The sequence below is a fragment of the Anser brachyrhynchus genome (genome assembly GCF_964034855.1).
Source record: "Anser brachyrhynchus genome assembly, chromosome: Z".
NCBI classification, from domain to species: Eukaryota; Metazoa; Chordata; class Aves; order Anseriformes; family Anatidae; genus Anser; species Anser brachyrhynchus.
In genome coordinates, this window is record NC_137697.1 from 15,625,326 (window position 1) to 15,645,679 (window position 20,354).

Sequence of the window (20,354 nt, forward strand, 5' to 3'; positions counted from 1 at the left end):
CTCTCATGAAGAAAGTACTTTTTTTTTTTTTTTCCTTAAAGAACACTGCTAACTGTTGTAAATACTGGTGTCCAAGCTTTGCTTGTGAGGACAAGTTATCTACAGGGAAAACCTTCAGCCTGATGGCTTTTCTGGACTCCTGATGCAGAGATCTGTGGCTTGCAGTGGCTCAGTTTTTTACTCAGAATTGGCTTCCAAGTCTCAGATTACTTTGAAGTCGTAGGTAAGTACAATGAAACACAATTAGAGAATATGAAATGTTCTTTTATTTATTTATTTATTTATTTTTTTACTGAGCCCAGCATTGACCCATATTCCTCATCAGATTTAGGTTTGCTTCTGTTGCCTGGGAGCTGAAATTACAATTACAGCTGTCTGTTGCAAATCATGAGCCTTTTGCACTGATCCCAGATGTCTAAATAAATTCCGACAACTTGCAGTAGCAATTTTGCTAGGGCAAAGGGTTAGATGTAGACAGAGCTTGGATGGCAGATGCAGAAGAGGCCAGGAGAGAAGGCCCCTGTCCTGCAGGAGGTGTGCCATTTTGGGGAACTGTGCTGTCAAGTGGAAGATGTAAGAGAGGAAGTGAGCAGGCTGTGATGTATCAAAGAAGATGAAAGGGATACAGAAAGGATATTCTTTGAGATGCAACTTGAAGAGTATCTCTCCAACTGCAGAAGCAGCACCTCCAGTGCTGTCCACCCCCATTACCTCTAGAAAAGGGGAAGGATGGAAGCAGGTGACTTCTGTCACCAAGAGGAAGGCTCCTGCCATACCTAAGGGCTTATAACTACAAAAATAGGTTCACCACCCTCAATGTTGAAGAGAAGCCAGATGTGCCTACTAGCAGTGAATCTGGTCCACCTAATCCTAGAGCATGCATGACTGCCAGGAAGAATTGGTGAGACATTCATTGTAATCAGTGACTTCCTGCTACAGGGAACAAGAGGCACTCATATGTTGGCCTGACTTGTTGACTAAAGAAGTTTGCTGCCTGCTGGAGGCCCATATGCAGGATATTGTGGAGGCATCACTGTAGCTGACCCAACCCTGGCTACTACCACCTACACACATGGGTACAAATGATAGGGCTAGGGGAAACCTGCACAGTACCAAAACTGACTACAGAGGTCTGGGGGCAGTAGTCAAGTTGCCAGGGACCTAGGTTTTGTCCTCCTCAATCCTGCTGGTGAGGGGAAGGGTGTGAGGAGGAGGGTACTGATAGTAGAAGTCAATTGACTATAGAACTGGTGTTGATGACATTTTTGGATTCTATGACCATGGGACCCAGTCTGTGGTGTAGGGACAGGACCTACCTCACTAAGCAGGGCAAAGATATTTCTACCAATAGGATGGCTGACCTCATAACAAGGGCTTTAAACTAGGATGGACAGGAAAGGGAGAAGGTAAGACAAGATGAGATGCCCCTCTTAAGTGCCTATATACTAGTGCATGCAGTATGGGGAATAAACAGGATGGGATAGGTACAGGGAGAGATGAGATAGTTGCAGGGCTGTGATCTTGTTGAGAACATAGAGATGTGGTGGGATGACTCCAACGGCTGGAATGTTGTAGCGGAAAGGCAAAAGTATGGGTGATCTTCTTTCACTTTCACTGTTTGTTTTTTTCCTGTTGTTCTAACCTTTTTCACCATGTTATCTGACATTTTTTCCCTCCCCTCCCCTTTCCTTCCCTCAGCTTAATTGTCCTTCTCTAATATTCTGGCCTTTTTAGAACCTCTCTGACCCCTTTTGACCTTCTCTCCTTTTCTTAGATCTTGTCTGACATTTTTATCTTTTTTTTTTCTTTTTTTTCTTCTTGGAACCTTTTCTTCTAACTTTCTCCATTCTACTATTCTCTGACATTCGTTTCCCCCAAGAAGTCTGAAGTTCTTTTCCGTGACCACCTCTTCTCTGACCTTCTCTTCTTTTTTTTCTAATCTATTCTCTCTCACAGCACAGCTAACAGAAGCAGCTAAGAGACGCAGCTGTTTGTGTACCAGTCTCTCATTCTGTTTTGGAAACTTCAGCACCTTCTGGGGACAAGGTGCAAGAGCACTGGAGAAGGCAAAAACTGAGTAAGGGAAGCCGTGAGGTTGTGGGCCCAAGGAAACTCTTGCATTCTCTCATCACTGTGATTAACTGGGATGCCTGGAGCCTTTGCTGTAGCTGCTCCCTGACTGGGGAGGGTCAAGCACACCTTCAGCTTGTGCCTGGGAGAGGCCTATGTGAGAGCCTGGTCTGGCACACAGACAACTGAAACAGACAACAGATGCAGCAGACTGTGCAGAAAGTTGCAAAGAAGGGATCAAAGAAAGAGGCCCACAGCTGAATTTGTCTCAGTCTTAACAGTTTCATATACAGTGGTGATGTTCCTTGATGTTTCTTCATGTTCTTTTAACCAGACTTCAGAAAGGCATTTGACACTGTTCCTCGTAAGATCCTCATAGAAAAGCTGACAAAGTATGGGCTGTGGGGGGTGGACAGTGAGGTAGGTTTAAAACACAGTTTAACAGCCAGGCCCTGAGGGTAGTGGCAGAAAGTCAGGGAGGCCAGTAACTAACATTGTACTCTCAGGGCCAATACCGGGTCCAGTTCTGTTCAACATCTTAATTAATGGTATGGATGATGGGGCATAGGGAACGACTCATCCACCTTTCCTTCCTTCCCTGTCCCTTCTGAATAGTTTATAGCCATTTCTTGCAGAACTTGACTTGTGTGATTCATCCCACCAGCTTTCTGTGATTACAATTATGTCATAGTTTTCCGTCTGGGCAGTGGCTACCAGCTCCTCCTGTTTAACCATACTATGTGCGTTAGTATAGAGGCATTTGGTTTGGGCCTTCAACTGCCTTTTTGCCAATCTTTTTGGAGCACTGAGGAGCATTCCTCACTACTCTGGTAGGTGTATTATTCCACTCTATTGTTCATAAGCATCTGAGTGTCATGCTTTAAGGCCCAGCACCCCAGGATCATTAGCTTAAAGCATGATGTACTAAGTCAGCCAACTCGCCAGCAAAGGGCTGGCAGGGCCTGGAGCACCTCTCCTATGACAAAAGGCTGTGAGAGTTGGGTCTTTTCATTCTGGAGAAGGGGAGGTTCGGGGGGGATCTTATCAATGTGTATAAATACCTCAAGGGAGGGTGCATAAAAGGATGGAGTCAGGCTCTTTTCAGTGGTGCCTAGGGACAGGACAAGAGACAATGGGCACAAAATGAAACATAGGATTCTCCCTCTGAACACCAGGCAGCACTTCTTCACTGTGCAGGTGACAGAGCTCTGGCACAGGTTGCCCAGAGAGGTTGTGGAGTCTCCTCCTTGGCTATCTTCAGAAGCCGCCTGGATGTGGTCCTGGGCAGCCTGCTCTGGGTGTCCCTGCTTGAGCAGGGTTTGAGCCAGATGGACCCAGAGGTCCCTGCCAGCCTAAACCATTCTGTGGGCAGAATAAGTATGCCAGTTACACTCTGGGATTTTATTTATTTATTTATTTATTTATTTCTGACATGAGCCAGTGACATTAAAGTGAATTTCCGAATTATTAACCCAGAACTAAAGTTTGCATACTCCCTAGACTTCTCTACATTTACACCTAAAGATGGTACATGTTTATTGTGCTGGTGAAACAGATAAATAAGATTTTTATCTCCTCATCTTACGGAGATGTACAAAGAGATATTGGACAAAAGGGTGTTATTTGCTTTTGCTGGACAACGATTTAACTACAGCATATGAAGACCGCCCTGTTTGCGTTTTGTTTTTTCTCAGTTTTTAATAAAGAGACATGGTCTCTGTTATTTGAAATGAAGACAAGGACAAATCTGCTCATATTCTGTATCAAATTGTGAAATATAATTTGAACCTCTGCTCTCTGCTTTATCTTGGAAGATGAAGCTGTGCTGCTCCAATTGTTCCTTTTGTGTGTGTTTTCCTTCAGGATAAGGGAAAACTGGAGTAAGGTACTTCAAGCTTCAAAGACCTTGACAGTGATAAAAACTTTACTTTTATATGCAGAGTTTTCCAAGCTGCTGAACTCTACGATCTTAAGTAAACAGTTCTGAGAAAAACACCTTATTTCAGCTAGAGATTATAATGCTGAACAATAAGGTAGCAGAGGAAAAGGGTGAGCATTTAAAAAAAAAAGTGGCTGAATACTAAAAGCCAATACAAAAATATTCTTTCCTCTTCATACCCTACTATAAGACCAATCAAATAAACATCCATAGTTTCATTTTCCTATTCCCAGCAAACGTATATGTACCCTGAAAATCACAGAAAAGGGCATTTTAGTCTGAAGACCAGAGACTGAAAGAATGGCCAGATACTTTTTATCCAACAGTGTACCCTCCCCTCTGTTATAAGAGCAATCCTTTCACCATTGTGCCCTACGTACCTCTTCCCTTCCAGCCTTAGCTGGCAAGCCACTACTCTGATAAATGGAGAGATCTTTTCCCTGGCTTAGGTTATGGTGAGAGCTAAATAGTTCCTGAGGTCAAATTGAGGTTGAAGGAGGTGAAGAGCTCAATGCTTACTGTATTCATGGTACTGTCTGTGGGACCCACTTCAAATTTGTGCTTTATAGTGGACTTGTTTATATCAGTCAGCTGGAACCATTTGCAATTATGAAGTGAATCAATGACGCCAGTACTATTCCTTGGAGGTTACTGTCCAACCTATTCACAGATGCTTGGCTCAGATACTGCTAATACTTAATTAGTCTTTCTGTTAATGAGTTTTCCTCATGGTCCAAGATAAGTGTTCTTTGCTGCAGTATTGGCCCATCATTCCTGACCCTATTTCTGGTGAATAAAGAGAGCTTCTTATTTTCCTTCTTTTTAGATATTTGAGGAATACTGGGTTGCCTTCCAGTCTCCTCTTGGTTAAATGAATCCATTTTTTTTCCTTTCCTCATACAATTTATGGACCTCTTCCCATATTTGCTGTCTGGCCTCCTTTGGATACTTTCCAATTCATCTGTACATCTCCAGAAGAAGAATCATCATGTCAGGGCTCCAACCAGAACTTCTCAAGTGTGGCACATAATGGGAGGACTGTGTTGAATGCCTCACCATATGTGTTCTGGATTTCATGTTTTAGATGATCCCATTTCACAAAATATTGCTCTTTTTGTATGGTGGTGTTAGTCATATAATGTCCTTTATGCTCTGGATTCTCTCTTGTAGAAGTGCATCACAGTCAGCTATTCCATTTCATATGCCCATGCTATTGATTGCTCCTATTCCTGTGTGAGGAATTTGCTGCCTTCCCTTCAATCATTCCAGTCCATTTTTCCTGTTGATTGAGCCCATTATGGGTGATGGGGTGGTGGAGGGGGATGGTGGGTTGGGGAGCAGTTTGGGTGGGGAGTGTAAGGGTGGTGGTGGGTACTTAAGACGTGTAGATGCATATAAACCTTATGTACTTGGGATGCTTGGACACCATGCCTATGCTCCAGCCCATGCACTAGCCCTGTTGAGCCTGTTATGAAGAAATCACTGCAGATCTCTTTAGTGTTCACTAGCTTAATTGCTGCTATCTTACTAACTCAACAGCTACATACTTCCATTCAAAATCCCTGATAATCATATCTAATGAGCTGAAAAGCTGTAACCTGAATCCTGGTTTTGGAAGGATAAGAGTAAATCTTCTTCCACTGTACAACTTCTCACAGGTAAAGATTTGTTTTATGTTCTTATAAAGCCAGTTTTCTACCCTCTGCTAGCCTAGACTGACAGTGACCTACAATGTGATAGTACCAGATAGTTCTTAAATCAATCAGAAGGTTCATACCATGTCAATACCCCTGAAAATGGACTATTGCAGGACACACTTTTCCTTGTATTTGCAAGTGATTAAAATAGCCGAGAGTGACTTGCTGTTAACAGTGCACTTAGCAGCCATCAGCCATTTAAAATCCCAGAAATAGGTAGAGGGTTATTATATCACCTGTCCTCTGACAAATACTGTCACTCCCACTAAGATCGATGATAGTAATTTAATTTCCATAAAGGACACTGACAATTCAGCAGACATGCAAAGAAAAGCACAAAAAATCTAAGCTGAAATGACAAGAGCGTTGGGACAAACAGGGCTTCCAGGCTGGAAAACCAACATTTATATACACACACGTGTATTCTTCAGGTTTGTACCCTGAACTCTGTAAATATACATAAAAAGGTGAGTTCTAAATATCTGGATTTATAGATTTAATGTTACCAAATACACTTTGGAACTCTTTGCTTGTGGTGTTTGGAAGAGATTTGTATTTGTGAATAAGACAGTTGTGCTGAAACCTTTGGGATTTTGCATCTTGGCTACCAGTGTACCTTATTCATCTGTAAAGTGTATGCTGTTTTTATTAACAATTACTGTATTCAGAAGTATTCCTTTTCTTTTTAAAAAGAAAAGACCAGGCCTGAACCAGCCTGACCAAAACACTTGATCAGAAACAGGAAATGTTTAAAATTAGCTTGACCTTTTAACTAAAAATCTTTTTGCAACTGGGGAGCATTTAAAACAAGTTTAGTCTGAAAAACCCTGGTGGCTCAGAGGTGGTTGCTCTTTTCTTGTTGGATATGGTTTCTTTTTGTGCTCCTTTTGGTTGCTTCGTCCAAATGCTACCCCATAGTGGCTGCCAATTAAGAATAAACCTGTGTGAGAGTCTGCACTTTTTTCCTGTAGCATCAATAAAGATGGCTAGAGATGAGCTCTAATTCTGCACTTCAACCTACAAGGCATTTACATCTGACGTTGACATATGTATCTTGGGATGATGAATGAGATTAATTGTTTAGAAATGAAGTGTGTTGTCCCTTCATATAACACTATCTACTCTCTCGTAATGAGAGTTTGCCTGCTGAAGCCTTTCTTGGGATAAATAAATCTACAGCTTATCTTCTTGTTGTATTTTGTTAGTTGCCTAATATTTGGTGTCCTTTATGTTCTTGATTTTTCTTGTTTTATTCCTCCCTTTCAACCACTGATTTCATTTCACATCTCAGATAATAATAAACTTTATTTATATTTATTTTTTTGTACCACAAAAGATCGTCTACTTTCCTGTCTCAAAAAATAAAGATCAGAGAATTTTATGTAGTGATGTTTCTTTTACCCCTAACTAGCCTTTGCTTCAACTGCTGGGTTCAGGCTATTTTAGAAAGTCAACCATATTTGAGACTTGCTTTTCCTTGTTTTCCACCCCTTGGATTTTTTTTTTAATGTCTTGTTATTTCTTTCAATGTTTCTTTGTTTTATTTTCTGTCAATCCTGCATTATTTACAGTTTGAGGTTTGCTGTCTTCAGCTTCATACTGCTTATTACTTGCCTGTCTCTGCTAAACTGAAGTAATATGCTATCATTAGCTGTTAGCCATGTCTGCAAAGTGCAATTAAATCATCTCTTACACTCTGTCTCAGAAGCTAAATCAATTAGGCATATCAGGTGGTAATATATATATATATATACACATATATATTATATATATATATATATATTATATATATATATATTTGGGGCAGTTCTGAAAAGTAAGGTCTTCTAGCTCCAGTACAGGTGAGGGATGCTAAGGTGTTGTTCAGTCTCCAATCTCCTATTTCACACCATCAAATGCATCCTACAGCTTCTGATCTTTCTACCAAAGGTTCTTTTGTTTCTTCAGACTATAAAAGAGAATAGGAAGAGAGAAAGCGTCACCTTAAAAAGTCTGGTGTTAATACTTGGAAAGCTTGAGGAATTAGGAGTTTTTGTTAACATAATGAGACCATCAGCCACTAGAGGCCCTTCAAGACTAGGAGACTGGCTGAGCCAAGAGGCTGCAGAACATCCCTCTGGTTTGATTTAGCGTACCCAAAGGGAAATATTGTAACAAATTGGGAAATATTAAAATGATAAACTACCTCTTTGAGAAGCAACATTCAGAGTGTTTGTGTCAGACACCTCTGATAGGATTTTTTCTCTTCTTGGCTGCTGTGTCATTCAAAAAACACCCTTCATATTACAGACTCTTCTCCGGGCACATTTTTTCTTTTCATTCTCTCTTCCCCAGATTTTCCATCTCATTTCCTCAGCTGTTGAAGCTGTAATATAGACACTGATCTTTCACAATATTTCTCATGTTAGTGCCCAAGGCATCTGATTTGGAAAGCAGAAGGGGACCCAGGCATCCAGGTGGGGGAAGCAGCAGCAGAGCACCTATGCAGCACTGCTGTGTGTCCATCCCCAGTTCAAACAAAGTGTGTGAGGTTAGATCTGCCACAAATCTGAGACTTAGACCTGCAGATATATTCTGTGAGTACTTAGTTGGAAGCAAGAGTCATCTGATGACTTACCAAAGTAGAAAGTACGTTAATATTCTCTTGGGAAAAAGAGATTCAAAGTAAATTACAATAATTTATGTTACTACTATGCAGAGTCTTCAATCTGAATTAAGGCTTTGCTATGCTGAATGTTTTTCAAATGACAACACAGAGTACGATGCTGGCTCAACTCTCAACTCTAGAGGACAGGCCCTGGAATTTACTGGTATACAGAGAATAGTGGTTGCCAGAAGAAAAGTGATCCTTTGCCTTGTAAATATATGAGTTTATTCTGCAAATCTGCTTCCTGAATGCCAGGAGTGAGACCTGGCCAACTGCACAGACACAGCCCACACTCCCTTTCAGAACACACACAAGATATGATGAGGAAAACCCAACATTTCTCATGAGGTGTTTTTATTTTTTCCCCCCTTCTCTTTATCGTCTTCATGGGAATTAATTGTCATAGTTGCATTGTTATAATATTCATACAGCAATAAAGATAGGATCCAAATCGGAGGCTGAATGATTTTTCCATATTGTATTTAAGTAAGAGAGAAATTCTTTCAAGTGACTCATGCCTTGTGCTGGATCTAAATAACCCTTTGAAATGGTCAGGCAAAGCTTTGGAAGGCTGCTAAAATTGGAAGAGAGTCCTTGAGATAATCAGACCAACCATAAGAAGTTGAATAGTTATGTATTATTGGGAAATTCATAACCCATCAGGGATGAAGTCATTTTTTACTGTGTTAATAACAGTGCAGAAGAAAGCAGATAAGTGTGAAGGAAGGATATTAAGCCTCAGCAAGAAAAGAAACACATTGCTAAATAATATCAAGCCAACAATCCTGTTTGAAGTGGACAGATTGTAAGCTGTAAACAGCATTACTAATATGGAGGGCATGTTAGAGACTACTAGCTTTAGATGTTTATAACAAAGAGTTCTGTGGTTGAGATGTGCCCAGTTTTGTTTTTCTGTAGTCCATATTCCTTCTTTACACTTTATAAAACAGCATATTTCAACAAGAGCTTTTTCTTGTTAAAGCTGTTAAAGTGAAACCAGGTACTGGCTGATTAACATGGCAGGCAAAATATCTTCTACATTTGCAGGACAGGGTGGTAGGAAGAAAACAGAAGCAGCTCAAAGGGTGAACAGAAAGTTGATTGCAAGTGACTAAGCATAACTGTGGGAAGAAAAAAAAAAAAAAGGGAAGTTTGTGCTATTTTAAACTTCCTAAAGGTAATAGAAGTGGAAAAAACTCACAGTGGAGGAGATCTAGGTCCTTCTGATCCAGGTCTTTATGGCAGCATCCTGAGTGTGTCTGAAAAGACAAATCTAGGAAAAAGTAAGTGCAGCTTAAGGTCTTGGTCAAACCATTTCTTTTTTCATTAGATTCTGCTTGGGTTGAAAAGCCCCATTGTGGACAAAAACAGTTCAGGTAGAACAAACTCAAAAATAGCACCTGTATTTCCTCAGACAACCCCAAAGAAGTACTGCAGTTTTGGACAGAAAAACTGGGAAAACTACAGGTCTTGCCTTGATGATACCTCCTACATCAGACTACAAAAATACCTGAGCACAAAATAATGGTTATCTGACCGTTGACATAAACAACAGGCGAGGGACAAAAATCATTCTCTGAGAAGATAAACCCATATGTAGAACCAGTGTGTTTACAGGCTTTTTAATTCTCCCTGATAAGCTTGCAAAAAAAAAAAAATAGTATGAATATTTATAAAAACATAGAATCATTAAGGTTGGAAAAGACCATCTGGTCCAACCAGCCAATGTCCACCCACTGAATGGGTACCACCAATGTCCACCCACTAAACCATGTCCCTAAGCACCATGACTAACCTTTCCTTAAACACTCCCGGGGACAGTGACTCCACCACCTCCCTGGACAACCTGCTCCAATGCCTGACTACTCTTACTGAGAAGAAATGTCTCCTCATTTCCAACCTGAACCTCCCCTGGAGCAACTTGAGGCCATTCCTTCTAGTCCTGTCACTAGTTATCTGCAAGAAGAGGCCGACCCCCAGCTCCCCACACCTTCCTTTCAGGGAGTTGTAGAGAGCAGTAAGGTCTCCCCTGAGCCTCCTCTTCTCCAGACTAAACAACCCCAGTTCCCTCAGCCGCTCCTCACAGGACTTGTGTTCCAGGCCCTTCACCAGCTTCGTAGCCCTTCTCTGGACACGCTCCAGGGCCTCGATGTCCTTCTTGTAGCGAGGGGCCCAAAACTGAACACAGTACTCGAGGTGAGGCCTCACCAGAGCTGAGTACAGGGGGACGATCATCTCCCTGGTCCTGCTGGCTACACTATTCCTGATACAAGCCAGGATGCCGTTGGCCTTCTTGGCCACCTGGGCACACTGCCGGCTCATGTTCAGGTGAGCATCGGCCAACACCCCAAGATCCTTTTCCCGTGCACAGCTTTCGAGCCACTCTGCCTCAAGCCTGTAGCGCTGCATGGGGTTGTTGTGGCCAAAGTGCAGGACCCGGCACTTAGCCACGTTGAACCTCATCCCATTATGGCTTCTGCCCATTGACCCTGCTGCAGGGCCTTCCTACCCTCCAGCAGATCAACACTTCCCCCCATCTTGGTGTCACCTGCAAACTTACTGAGGGTACACTCAATTCCCTCTTCCAAATCACCAGTGAAGATATTAAAGAGGATGGGCCCCAACACCAACCCCTTGGGAACATCACTTTTGACTGGTTGCCTGCTGGATTTCACTCCATTCATCATTACTCTCTGGGCCTGTCTGTCAAGCCAGTTTCTAACCCAGCTAAGGGTTACTCAGCAGAAGGTTATAAAGTGTTATTTATAACATCAACCTGCATAGAATGAATGACAAAAAGTACTATTTAATATTGTGTCTAGCATCCTAAAATACCAAAATTAAGGTTGTCTATGCATCAGAATTCATCTTGTTTAGATGCTTAATTTCAGATTAAATGTTTGTGTTTTTGTTTGTTTGTTTGTTTTTCTACTCTCCATGCATAGGATATGCAGCACTCAGTTAAAGAGCTTGCATTTAGTATTTTCTGTGCACAGGTCAGAGTCTGCTCCAAAGAAAATAGCATTAATTTTCTCCTTGGTTTTCAATACTTCTTGTCAATATGTTATGTGTTCTTGAGAATTTTTAAATATATATACATATATATTTAAAGAAAGTTGCTAGTCATTCCTATTTTATAGTTAAGATTTAGATAAGAGAATATTGCTTTTTTTTTTTTTTTTTTTTCAGTTATTGATTTTCTATCTCAAATCTCTTGGATGTAACTTAAAGACAAGTATTCAGCATGCTGAGTCCAGTTCTGTTGAACCAGACTGTTTCCTCTAGATTTAGAGCTGCTGCTAAGCAGATCCTATATTCATGAACTGTAACAGATATCCCTGTTATCTAATAACATTCTGTTTAAAAAAATAAATATAAATGTCACTGGAGGATAACAGATTTTTAATTCTGTTTTCAACAGAAATGTGTAACATTAGCTTGAGGTCTTTTCTGCCCACAGAAATGGATAACTTTAGCAAAATTTCACAAAATTAGAACCTGCTGGCAACTGTTTTACAATGGTGGGCAGTTGTAGGAGTAAGTAATAGGGTAAGCTACCAGTCCCATTTACTAAAAATACAAGACTTGCTATGAAGCAGAGAGAATTACATCTTCTTTTCTTTCTTTCTCTTTATTATTACTATTGGCCACAGAGAAAGAGAGAGAGAGTAATTTCAAGAATCTGATCAAAACATAAGGATTTGTGTTTTATCATAATCTTGCCAGACCCTTTCTGAGTAACTCATGCTTCAGACTTGATGCATTATGTGAATTCCAGAGCTGCTCTGAAAGGAAGAAATAGAAAGGCTTTTATTTATAAGATTCTAGTCTTTATCTCTTGAAATTGCTAAAATCAAACCTTGGTAACTCATATCAGCCTCCTCAACTTGGGACATCTGATCTTTAAGGCCTTAGTTTTAAAAGCAGTTTTCATTACCTTAATATGCTTTTCCCCAGTGCACAATAATTATTGAGAATGGCTTGACAAAAAACAAACAAACAAACAACAACAAAAAAAAACGTATTCCTGTGTTCAGTAACAATAACAATGTGCTTAGTCTTGGTCAACAAAACTATCATATGAATTGAACAGTCTTTTAAGACACATATTTAATTAACAGTAAACTAAAATGTAGGACAAAGTCCCTAATGATCAACAGTACATGTCAAGTAAATGAAGTAATGTTCGTTGTTGCCCAGATGCAAACTGGAGGAAAAAAAAAAAAAAGTAAAAGTAGCCAGTGCTTTGAAAAATTGTATGAAAGGAGTTGGTTTTAAGTTCTTTTAGCTCTGATGAATACCAGAGTGTTATTAGCCTGTATTTGAATTGTCTAAGTCTTCTGTCTGGCTAAAGTTATAAACTCTCTTTTTTGTTTTGTGAACAAATTCCCTCTCTTATATGAAAAATTCTTGATCAGTGTAAGAAAAAACAACATAAAAAATATGGAGAAGACCTGATCACCTTTACCTGTTATTTTTTTTTTAATGTTTGTAGTCGACCTAAGCATTGTTTAGTGGAGGGACAGAATGCCTCATGGTGAGTTTGAGCCTGCTGTTAATTGTACTTTTTTAAAGATACTCTTCTTCATTTTAATTTGTTGTGATACCCTTCAGGTTGAAATGAAGAGTTTTCCTACTAAGTGAATTTTGAGCTACATCAAGATTTATGTTCTGTCACATGCTGGTTGTACTGAACTATTTTTGCTGAGTGTTTCTTGGAAAATTGTATACATAAAATTTACTTACTGCATAAGCTTGTCATAATCAAGCTCAACTACAGAAATTAAGACAGACATTTGAGGTAGCAGCCAGAGTTGCTGAATTTGATTCTCTTTCCTTCAACATCTGCACAACTTGTGCACTTGTGCAAAATACCTATATTGGGTTACAGGTGCAAGTATAGCTGTAAATGCTCTGTGCACAGGCACAGACTGTGCACAGACACAAAGAAATGGCAGCCTTTACTGCTGACTGAGATTACACCAGACAAAAGTACTTGGCCACTTCTAAGACAGACTTCTAGGACTTTGGGTGGGTTAGAAATACTTACCAAAACCTGAATACAGCGTGATTGAATATGCTCATAATTGTAGCATACGAGCAGCTTTCTAGTTTACTTTTTTGGGCCCTGGTTTGGACTTCTTGTTTATCTAATTTAGAAAACTGGGAGATTAAGTCTTTTAAGACAGGCGGGAATGTCCAGACTGCCACTTTTTCTATGTACTGAAAGCAGAGTTTTGAAACCCAAGAGAAGCCCTTGAATGAGTTTGTTTAAGGGGAGAAGTCTACTTTCAAGTAAGAAAATGTGCAAATGTTATCAGGTAAATAAACGTCACATGAAAAAGGGAAGGAACAGCCTTTCCAAATAGTATGGTGACCTGAAAGAAAACCTTTCTTCAGAAGATGCAAGATCTAACAGTTCTGTGGGACTTGCTGGGTATCTAATATGTCCGTATGTGTACGCTACTCTTTGATCTGAGCGAATAATTTGTACAAATGAGCCGATCAATTTTGCCTGTCCCTCTATCACAGCTTTCCTGGATTGTCTTGCTGTTAGAAATGATGCAGAACTTTTTCTTCTACATTTCATGTCTCTAGATGCTGTGGCTAATCCAGCCATAGGCCTATAAGCCTGGAAGGGTTATGAAGAGCACAAGGGAAGGGTGGGGAGCAGAATCAAATGCTCTAAAATATGAAGCTCAGCAAGCAGGAAAGGGAACTTATGTCAGGGTCTACTGCCAGAGGGAAATTGATGTAAGTAGTAAATAAGGAGAGCACGGATGTAGGGAGCTGCAGTCAAACTACAAGGACAAGAATCAGTATTTTAATTTAAAAAATAAGAGAGTCAAGGATTAAAAAAAGCTAATGATAACATGGGCTAAACGTGATGGCAGGATGAGCATTTTAGAAACTATTAAGTGAATTGCAAGGAGGAAGCTAAAATAACATTAAACAAATCAATAAAAGGTGTATTTAAATTTCATTCTTAAGTAATCCATATTCAGAAAACATCCATTATCTGCCCTGAAGGTTACGCACACATGATGGTGAGAAGATTAGGTCTGTCAAAGTTAAGAGAAGCAAGAAAAATACTAAGAATAACATTATCATTGCATGAAGAAGAGATACTGGATGAATGTGGTTAAACCTTAAAAATAGAAGGAGTGACTGTGGTCAGTGCAATCTGGACTTGCACAGTTATTTAATTCAGTGCCTTAGAAATCTTCACAGAATACTTAATTTAAAACACATCGGAAAAGAGCAGTGTTAAATGAAAAGGAACTGGCTGTATGTCTGTAAACAAATGATGATGACAGGAGAACTTTCTGCTTGAGGGTTTATATGCAAGCGTGGGTGTGTGAAAAGCACTCTTTTCCAAGTGTCTGTGTTGTGCCAAGTTGAATTTCAGTTCTTTATTAGTGACTGATCCAGAAGATGGAGCAAGTTCTTAACAAGTACTGTACTGACAATACTTCCTCTACACATTTAACTTCCACTAAGAAATGAATAAACACAAAAAACTATTTGCTAATAGATTTTTGAATATCAATCTCCTAGGTAAGGATTCAGTAGAACAGTGATTGAGTAATCAAAGCAGAAATTAGGCACCAGGCCTCCAGCAAGAAGAGAGAGAACCTGTTACTTAGGTAACAGGTTGCTGCAAAACTCAGTGGTTAAAAAAGAAATGAAGAAAACCAATAAGCCAGCCAGAAACTCAGCCTTGGCTACTTTGCTAAAATATTTGCCCAGATTTTGTTTTAATGGAGAGGTGCTTCCACAAAATTAAATTTCTGAATTGAGATTCCTTTTTTGGTCTCTTCTAGCAAATGTGTGAAAGCTAACAGAAAGGACAGCCAAGGCATAGTGCTGCTTTGGTCACAGAAGAGGGAAATTCACACAAAGATAAGAACTCTTATGTCTTAAAATTATACAGGTTCTGAGGGCTGAATTTGATGAAATCTGTTGAAAGAGGATTATGTGAAAAATCTGTGAATAAGAACTTCAGATAAAATATGCCAAATAGCTCAAAAGATGCAAGTGGCAGAAATGTCCACCCCTCTGATTTCCACCTGGCTCTAGAGCCTGGGATTGAGGGGACAGATTCTGCTTAGGTCCTTCCATCACTAAATTTGGGAACAGTTGCTGTAAGACAAAAATGTGTCTTACACATTTTATTTATTATTAAATATTTAATAATAGATATTAATAGATATTTAAAATGTGATGTGTTGCTAGAGTACTAATCTTTTCATTATCTCATGATGAAGAACTTGGAACAAAAATATTAGGAAAAAAACTGAAGTAAATATTAGGGAATATCCTAAAATAGAAAGTAACATGACTACTCAAAAGAAATATATGATAAGAAAATAGTACAAAACAATTGATGGTCTCATTTAACTGTCATCAGAATTCAGAACTTTCAGAATATATTTTCAAGAGAAATATTTATTGACTAGCTAAAGTCACGGTGAACAGTGGCAAATACATTTAAAGTGTTTTGGAGACATTAGTCTTTGGTTTAACAAATGCTTAATTTGAAACAATGTAAACAAGTTGGATAATGAGATTGAGCCAAATATAATCGGAGGCTATGGGGAGTGTTTATTTTCCTTTCTGTGCATTCAGGGATTTGTATGCATTAGTTAAGTCCTGCAAAGCCAAAGAAGGTGAAGAATGAATCCCTTGTGAAACAGATCCCGGTGGCCTCAAAAAGAAAAAAAAAAAAAGTATGAGCAGAGAATGGTTAATTCTGTAACATCCTTTTGCAATGCTGTTTAGAAATAAAAGAAAACAAGTCTGAAGCACATTTCTAAAGATGTTCTTCAGTAGCAAAGAAATGCTGACCTCATGGAAGTTTATGGAAAAATACTGACTTTCATGGACGTGAAGTTCATAGCAGACCTCCAACACTTCAGCTGCCTATCCAAAGCAATTCTCTCACTAGTTCAAAAGCACTAGCTTGAAAACTGCAGAATTCCACTTTCTAATTACCTCTTACGGGCAGGATCTCTGTAGCACAAAAAGCATAGCAAAGGAACTGAGGCATATGAAAAGTCAAGGCATCGACCGCACTAAAGGCATCTTCACAGCCACTGACATTTATGATTAAGATCCTAAGAAATCTCAGTCAAAAATTGCTTGTAAGCTGCTTACCTGGAATAGTCTCTGCTGGCCAAAGGGCAAACAAATGGTGTGAGGAAACGGTGCAAATTATTTTTAAAGTTCCAGTTAGCTTAGTCCAAAGAGGGGAAAGTCTGATCCTTTTAAGTATGCATGACTAACTCTCCAAAGGCTAGGGTCAGCCTGCAAATTGCAAAACCTTCAATGTTAGGTTCAACTTCACAGTCTGAAGTTGAGGGAAGGCCCAGCTGAGACAGGCAGGAGTCTTTGGGTGGAAAAATGTAAAAAGAGCAAAGTGGCAAATTGAAATCTGCAAATTAGTGTTACACAGCACTTGAACAGTGAGTTCAGGGACCTAGGGAGAAGACATATACGGGGGCCATCACTGAGGGATAATAAGACTAAAATACTCATAGAATTTTATCTCCATTTATCTCAGTTTCAGGAGGAGAAACATTCAGCAGGGGAAATTTTGCAATGGCATAAATTGTATCTGTTTACACAATCCAAGAGCTTAGTTTAGCTGCTTATTATTTTCTTGTTCACTGTTCCAACCAATTTCCCTCTATCAGTTACCACAGGGTCTGCTAGAAGACATACAGGTATGTGAGGTTGAATAGCAGCCATAGAAGGCACATTACAGATAACTTAAACATATATCCTGGACTTAATTACACATGATAAGTCAATTCTGATTGCTTAGTGCTGAATTAGTGGTGGATACAGTCATGACCTTGCTTGGTAGCTTGCTGACAGTTAAGGTAATGCAGATTCAGACAAATATCCCACAGTGTTCGGGAATGGTAGTATTAAGCTACTTTCTCATTTCGTGCTGGGTGAGAGCATTTAAAGAGAGGCAGCACACATGATCCAGCACTGCCCATTTCTGATTTCTTTTGTGGTTGAGGAGCTCTATGCTGTTTTATTTATTTATTTACTTATTCATTTATTTTCAGAGAAAAATCTTTGAGAAGGGACTTAGTAGCTTTTCCAGAACTCATTTGAAAGTATACAAATGTTTTCTGGTAGCAAACGCAGAAAGATATGGTAGAGGAAATGGAGTAATAAGAGTCTGAGAGAGCAGCTTGAAAGAGATGTATCATGACATTAGTCAGCTCAGATGTGACATCAGCCCTTACTAGGGTCCTGAGAAAAGGTTGGCAGGAAGGGTATGTGGAGGATATAGATTGTGTTTCAAAGCATCCTAAAGAAACTCAGTCTTCCTGCAATCTGTCCAAGAGCCTTAACTTATCTTCAACATCCGTTTTTCACAACAATTTCATTTCATCTACAAAATATATTGACAGCACTTACATGTTTATCAAAGTGTAATGACTTGACTCTGACCTCAAATGAATACCTCTTTCATTAATCATCTATAATCATAATCTTAGCCAAAATAGCTCTAAAAGGGAAACATATACTTAACTTACATATCCAGTAATTAAATATTATCCTGCTTTAAAATCAAGTCAATGTAAATTATACATAGTTAATGATATTGTCTCTGTTCAATTCTATCACAAATATCAGCCAATGAATAGGAAATATCTTATGATACCTACATATTTACTTTGAACGATTTTACTGACTTGACGCTAAAACTTGTATTTTATTAAACTAGCATAAGCATTGTTATCCTGAAACACAGAGTTCTAAAAGAACTTATTGCTTTCTGTGTGCAAGATAACATTTTTGATACTCTTCAATGTTTGATCATCTTGTCTTCAAGTAGTTGGAATTGTAATGGATCTACAAGATACCTATATAATTATTAATAGGAAAATTAGCTATGAGTAATTAGCTAACTGCCTTTTCTACCTCTGATTTTAGGATGTGATGCTACGTCACAATAAATACAGTATATGTACTAGTGTAACAGAGTGTATAACAGCTACTATATAACAGACAGCTGCTAACTTTGACCTCTGTTATTTAAACTGATACCTAAAATCCAGAGATATGCAATATAAATGTAACTGGAAACCTCTACTGCTGCTGTTAAACAAACAAAAAAAGTATGTGTGATCTATATACAATTCTGGTTATCACAGAGAAAAATCTCCCACACTGAAAATGCTTTCAGAATTTCTGTCTATTCTCAGTACTTTTTCCAAGAACCAGCTAAAAATGGTAATTAGGAAGAGAACGCCTGGAGAAAATCATGAGGAAAATTTAAGAGACCATGAATTAAACACCATACACATTCAAGCTGCTGGAGGACAGCAGTAATTCATTCTTCCCTTTGTCAACTGTACTGCTTTAAGATCACAGAATCACAGAATGGTTGAGGTTGGAAGGGACCTCTGAAGATCCTCTAGTCCAACTTCCCTGCCAAACAGGGTCACCCAGAGCACATTGCGCAGGATGGTGTCCAGCTGGGTTTTGAATATCTCCAGAGAAGAAGATTCCACAACCTCTCTGGGCAACCTGTTCCAGTGCTCTGTCACCCTCACAGTAAAGAAATGCACTTTCATATTCAGCTGGAAAGTGTCCTTTCTTACTAGATGCACTCAACAAGATTACCTACGCTGGCCAGAGCCAGAAGTATTGTTAGACTGCATACTGAAACCCTGAAGGACAGAATCGTGGTCTGCTTGTGAAAAGCAGACCACTTCAGACAGCTAAAACATTCAGGAACAAAACAAAGTGCATAGCGGGTAACCAGGTTTCTTCTATCATGGAAAAACGTTGTGAAGGAGAGGGCATTAGTATTAGTATTTGAGCCTGGGCACAGCAAGAGTACACTTGCCTAAGCTGTGGTAGGCTTCTTGAAATTCTTTCCTATGGAAGCAGGGTTGTCATAGTAGTAAGTACTGTTGCTGCAAATCAAATAGAATATGCAATAAGTTTCTACTGAAGAAGTGGAACAGGTGACATATTTGTAATATGCCTTGATTCTGAAGCCAGAGTAGCCAGCCTCCTGAACACCATGTGTCATGGCTGACTCAAGAGCTGCTCAACAAGCATGGTGTATGGATCAATACATCTGCTTTTCTTCTGCGTAATTGAAGCTGCTGCTGGCATTCATCTTCATTTCCTGATGCATTGCTGTTAGGAACAAACATCATTTGTTACCTGTGTAAAACTGATTGTTCATGCACTGAAACAGTTCACACTTGCGACGGACGTGCTAGAAAACTCAAAAAGCATCTACGGTATGGTGAAATACACATGAATGTGAGTCTCAGGCAGAAATATGTACAGTCATCTCATTATTCCCAGAATAAATGAAATCAAAAGCTTCAAAAGAGACACAGAAAACAAATATTCTGCATATTCTGCATAGTTATACTCTAGCTAAACTCTGAGTTTTTGATACTAGACCTTTCAAATAAAAATGTTTAAGACACTAGGAATTAGTGCAAAAGGTAGTTCACTTAACTAATCTGCCATAGACTGATTGCACGTTAGCACAAACAAGTAGTATACAACACTTGTAAAGAAACCTCTACTACCACCACCAACAATAACAACAAAAATGACTTTGCTGAAGTCAAGCTCCCCTTGTAACTTCAGTAGGACTAAAATTTCAGCTTTATATTTACATTCCAGATATTCCTTTATTTAATGCCACTTGAAGATAATTCTTAGTCATACTGATGAGGGGAAATGGCCTCAAGTTGAGCCAGAAGAGGTTTAGGCTAGAATTACGAGAATTTTTTTTAATGAAAGTGTTGTGTGGCATTGGAATAGGTTGCCCAGGGAAGTGGTTGAGTCACCATCCCTGGAGGTCTTCAAAAGATGTGTAGATTTAGAACTTAGTAGCATGGTTTAATGGTGGACTTTAGTACTACATTAAAGGTTGGACTAGATGATCTTACAGGTCTTTTCCAACAATTCCATGATTCTGATTCAAAACCAAAAATATACAGCT

General features: G+C 39.3%; 1 protein-coding gene across 1 annotated transcript in view; it reads right to left on the reverse strand.

Moving 5' to 3' along the window:
* The window catches only part of LOC308185139 (uncharacterized protein), a 49,206-nt gene that overhangs the window by 18,252 nt on the left and 10,600 nt on the right, over positions 1-20,354 (reverse strand). The window contains exon 2 of the mRNA XM_080572902.1: positions 9,555-9,626. The gene's annotated coding sequence lies outside the window, so the exon portion shown is untranslated. The remainder of the gene's footprint in view (positions 1-9,554; positions 9,627-20,354) is intronic.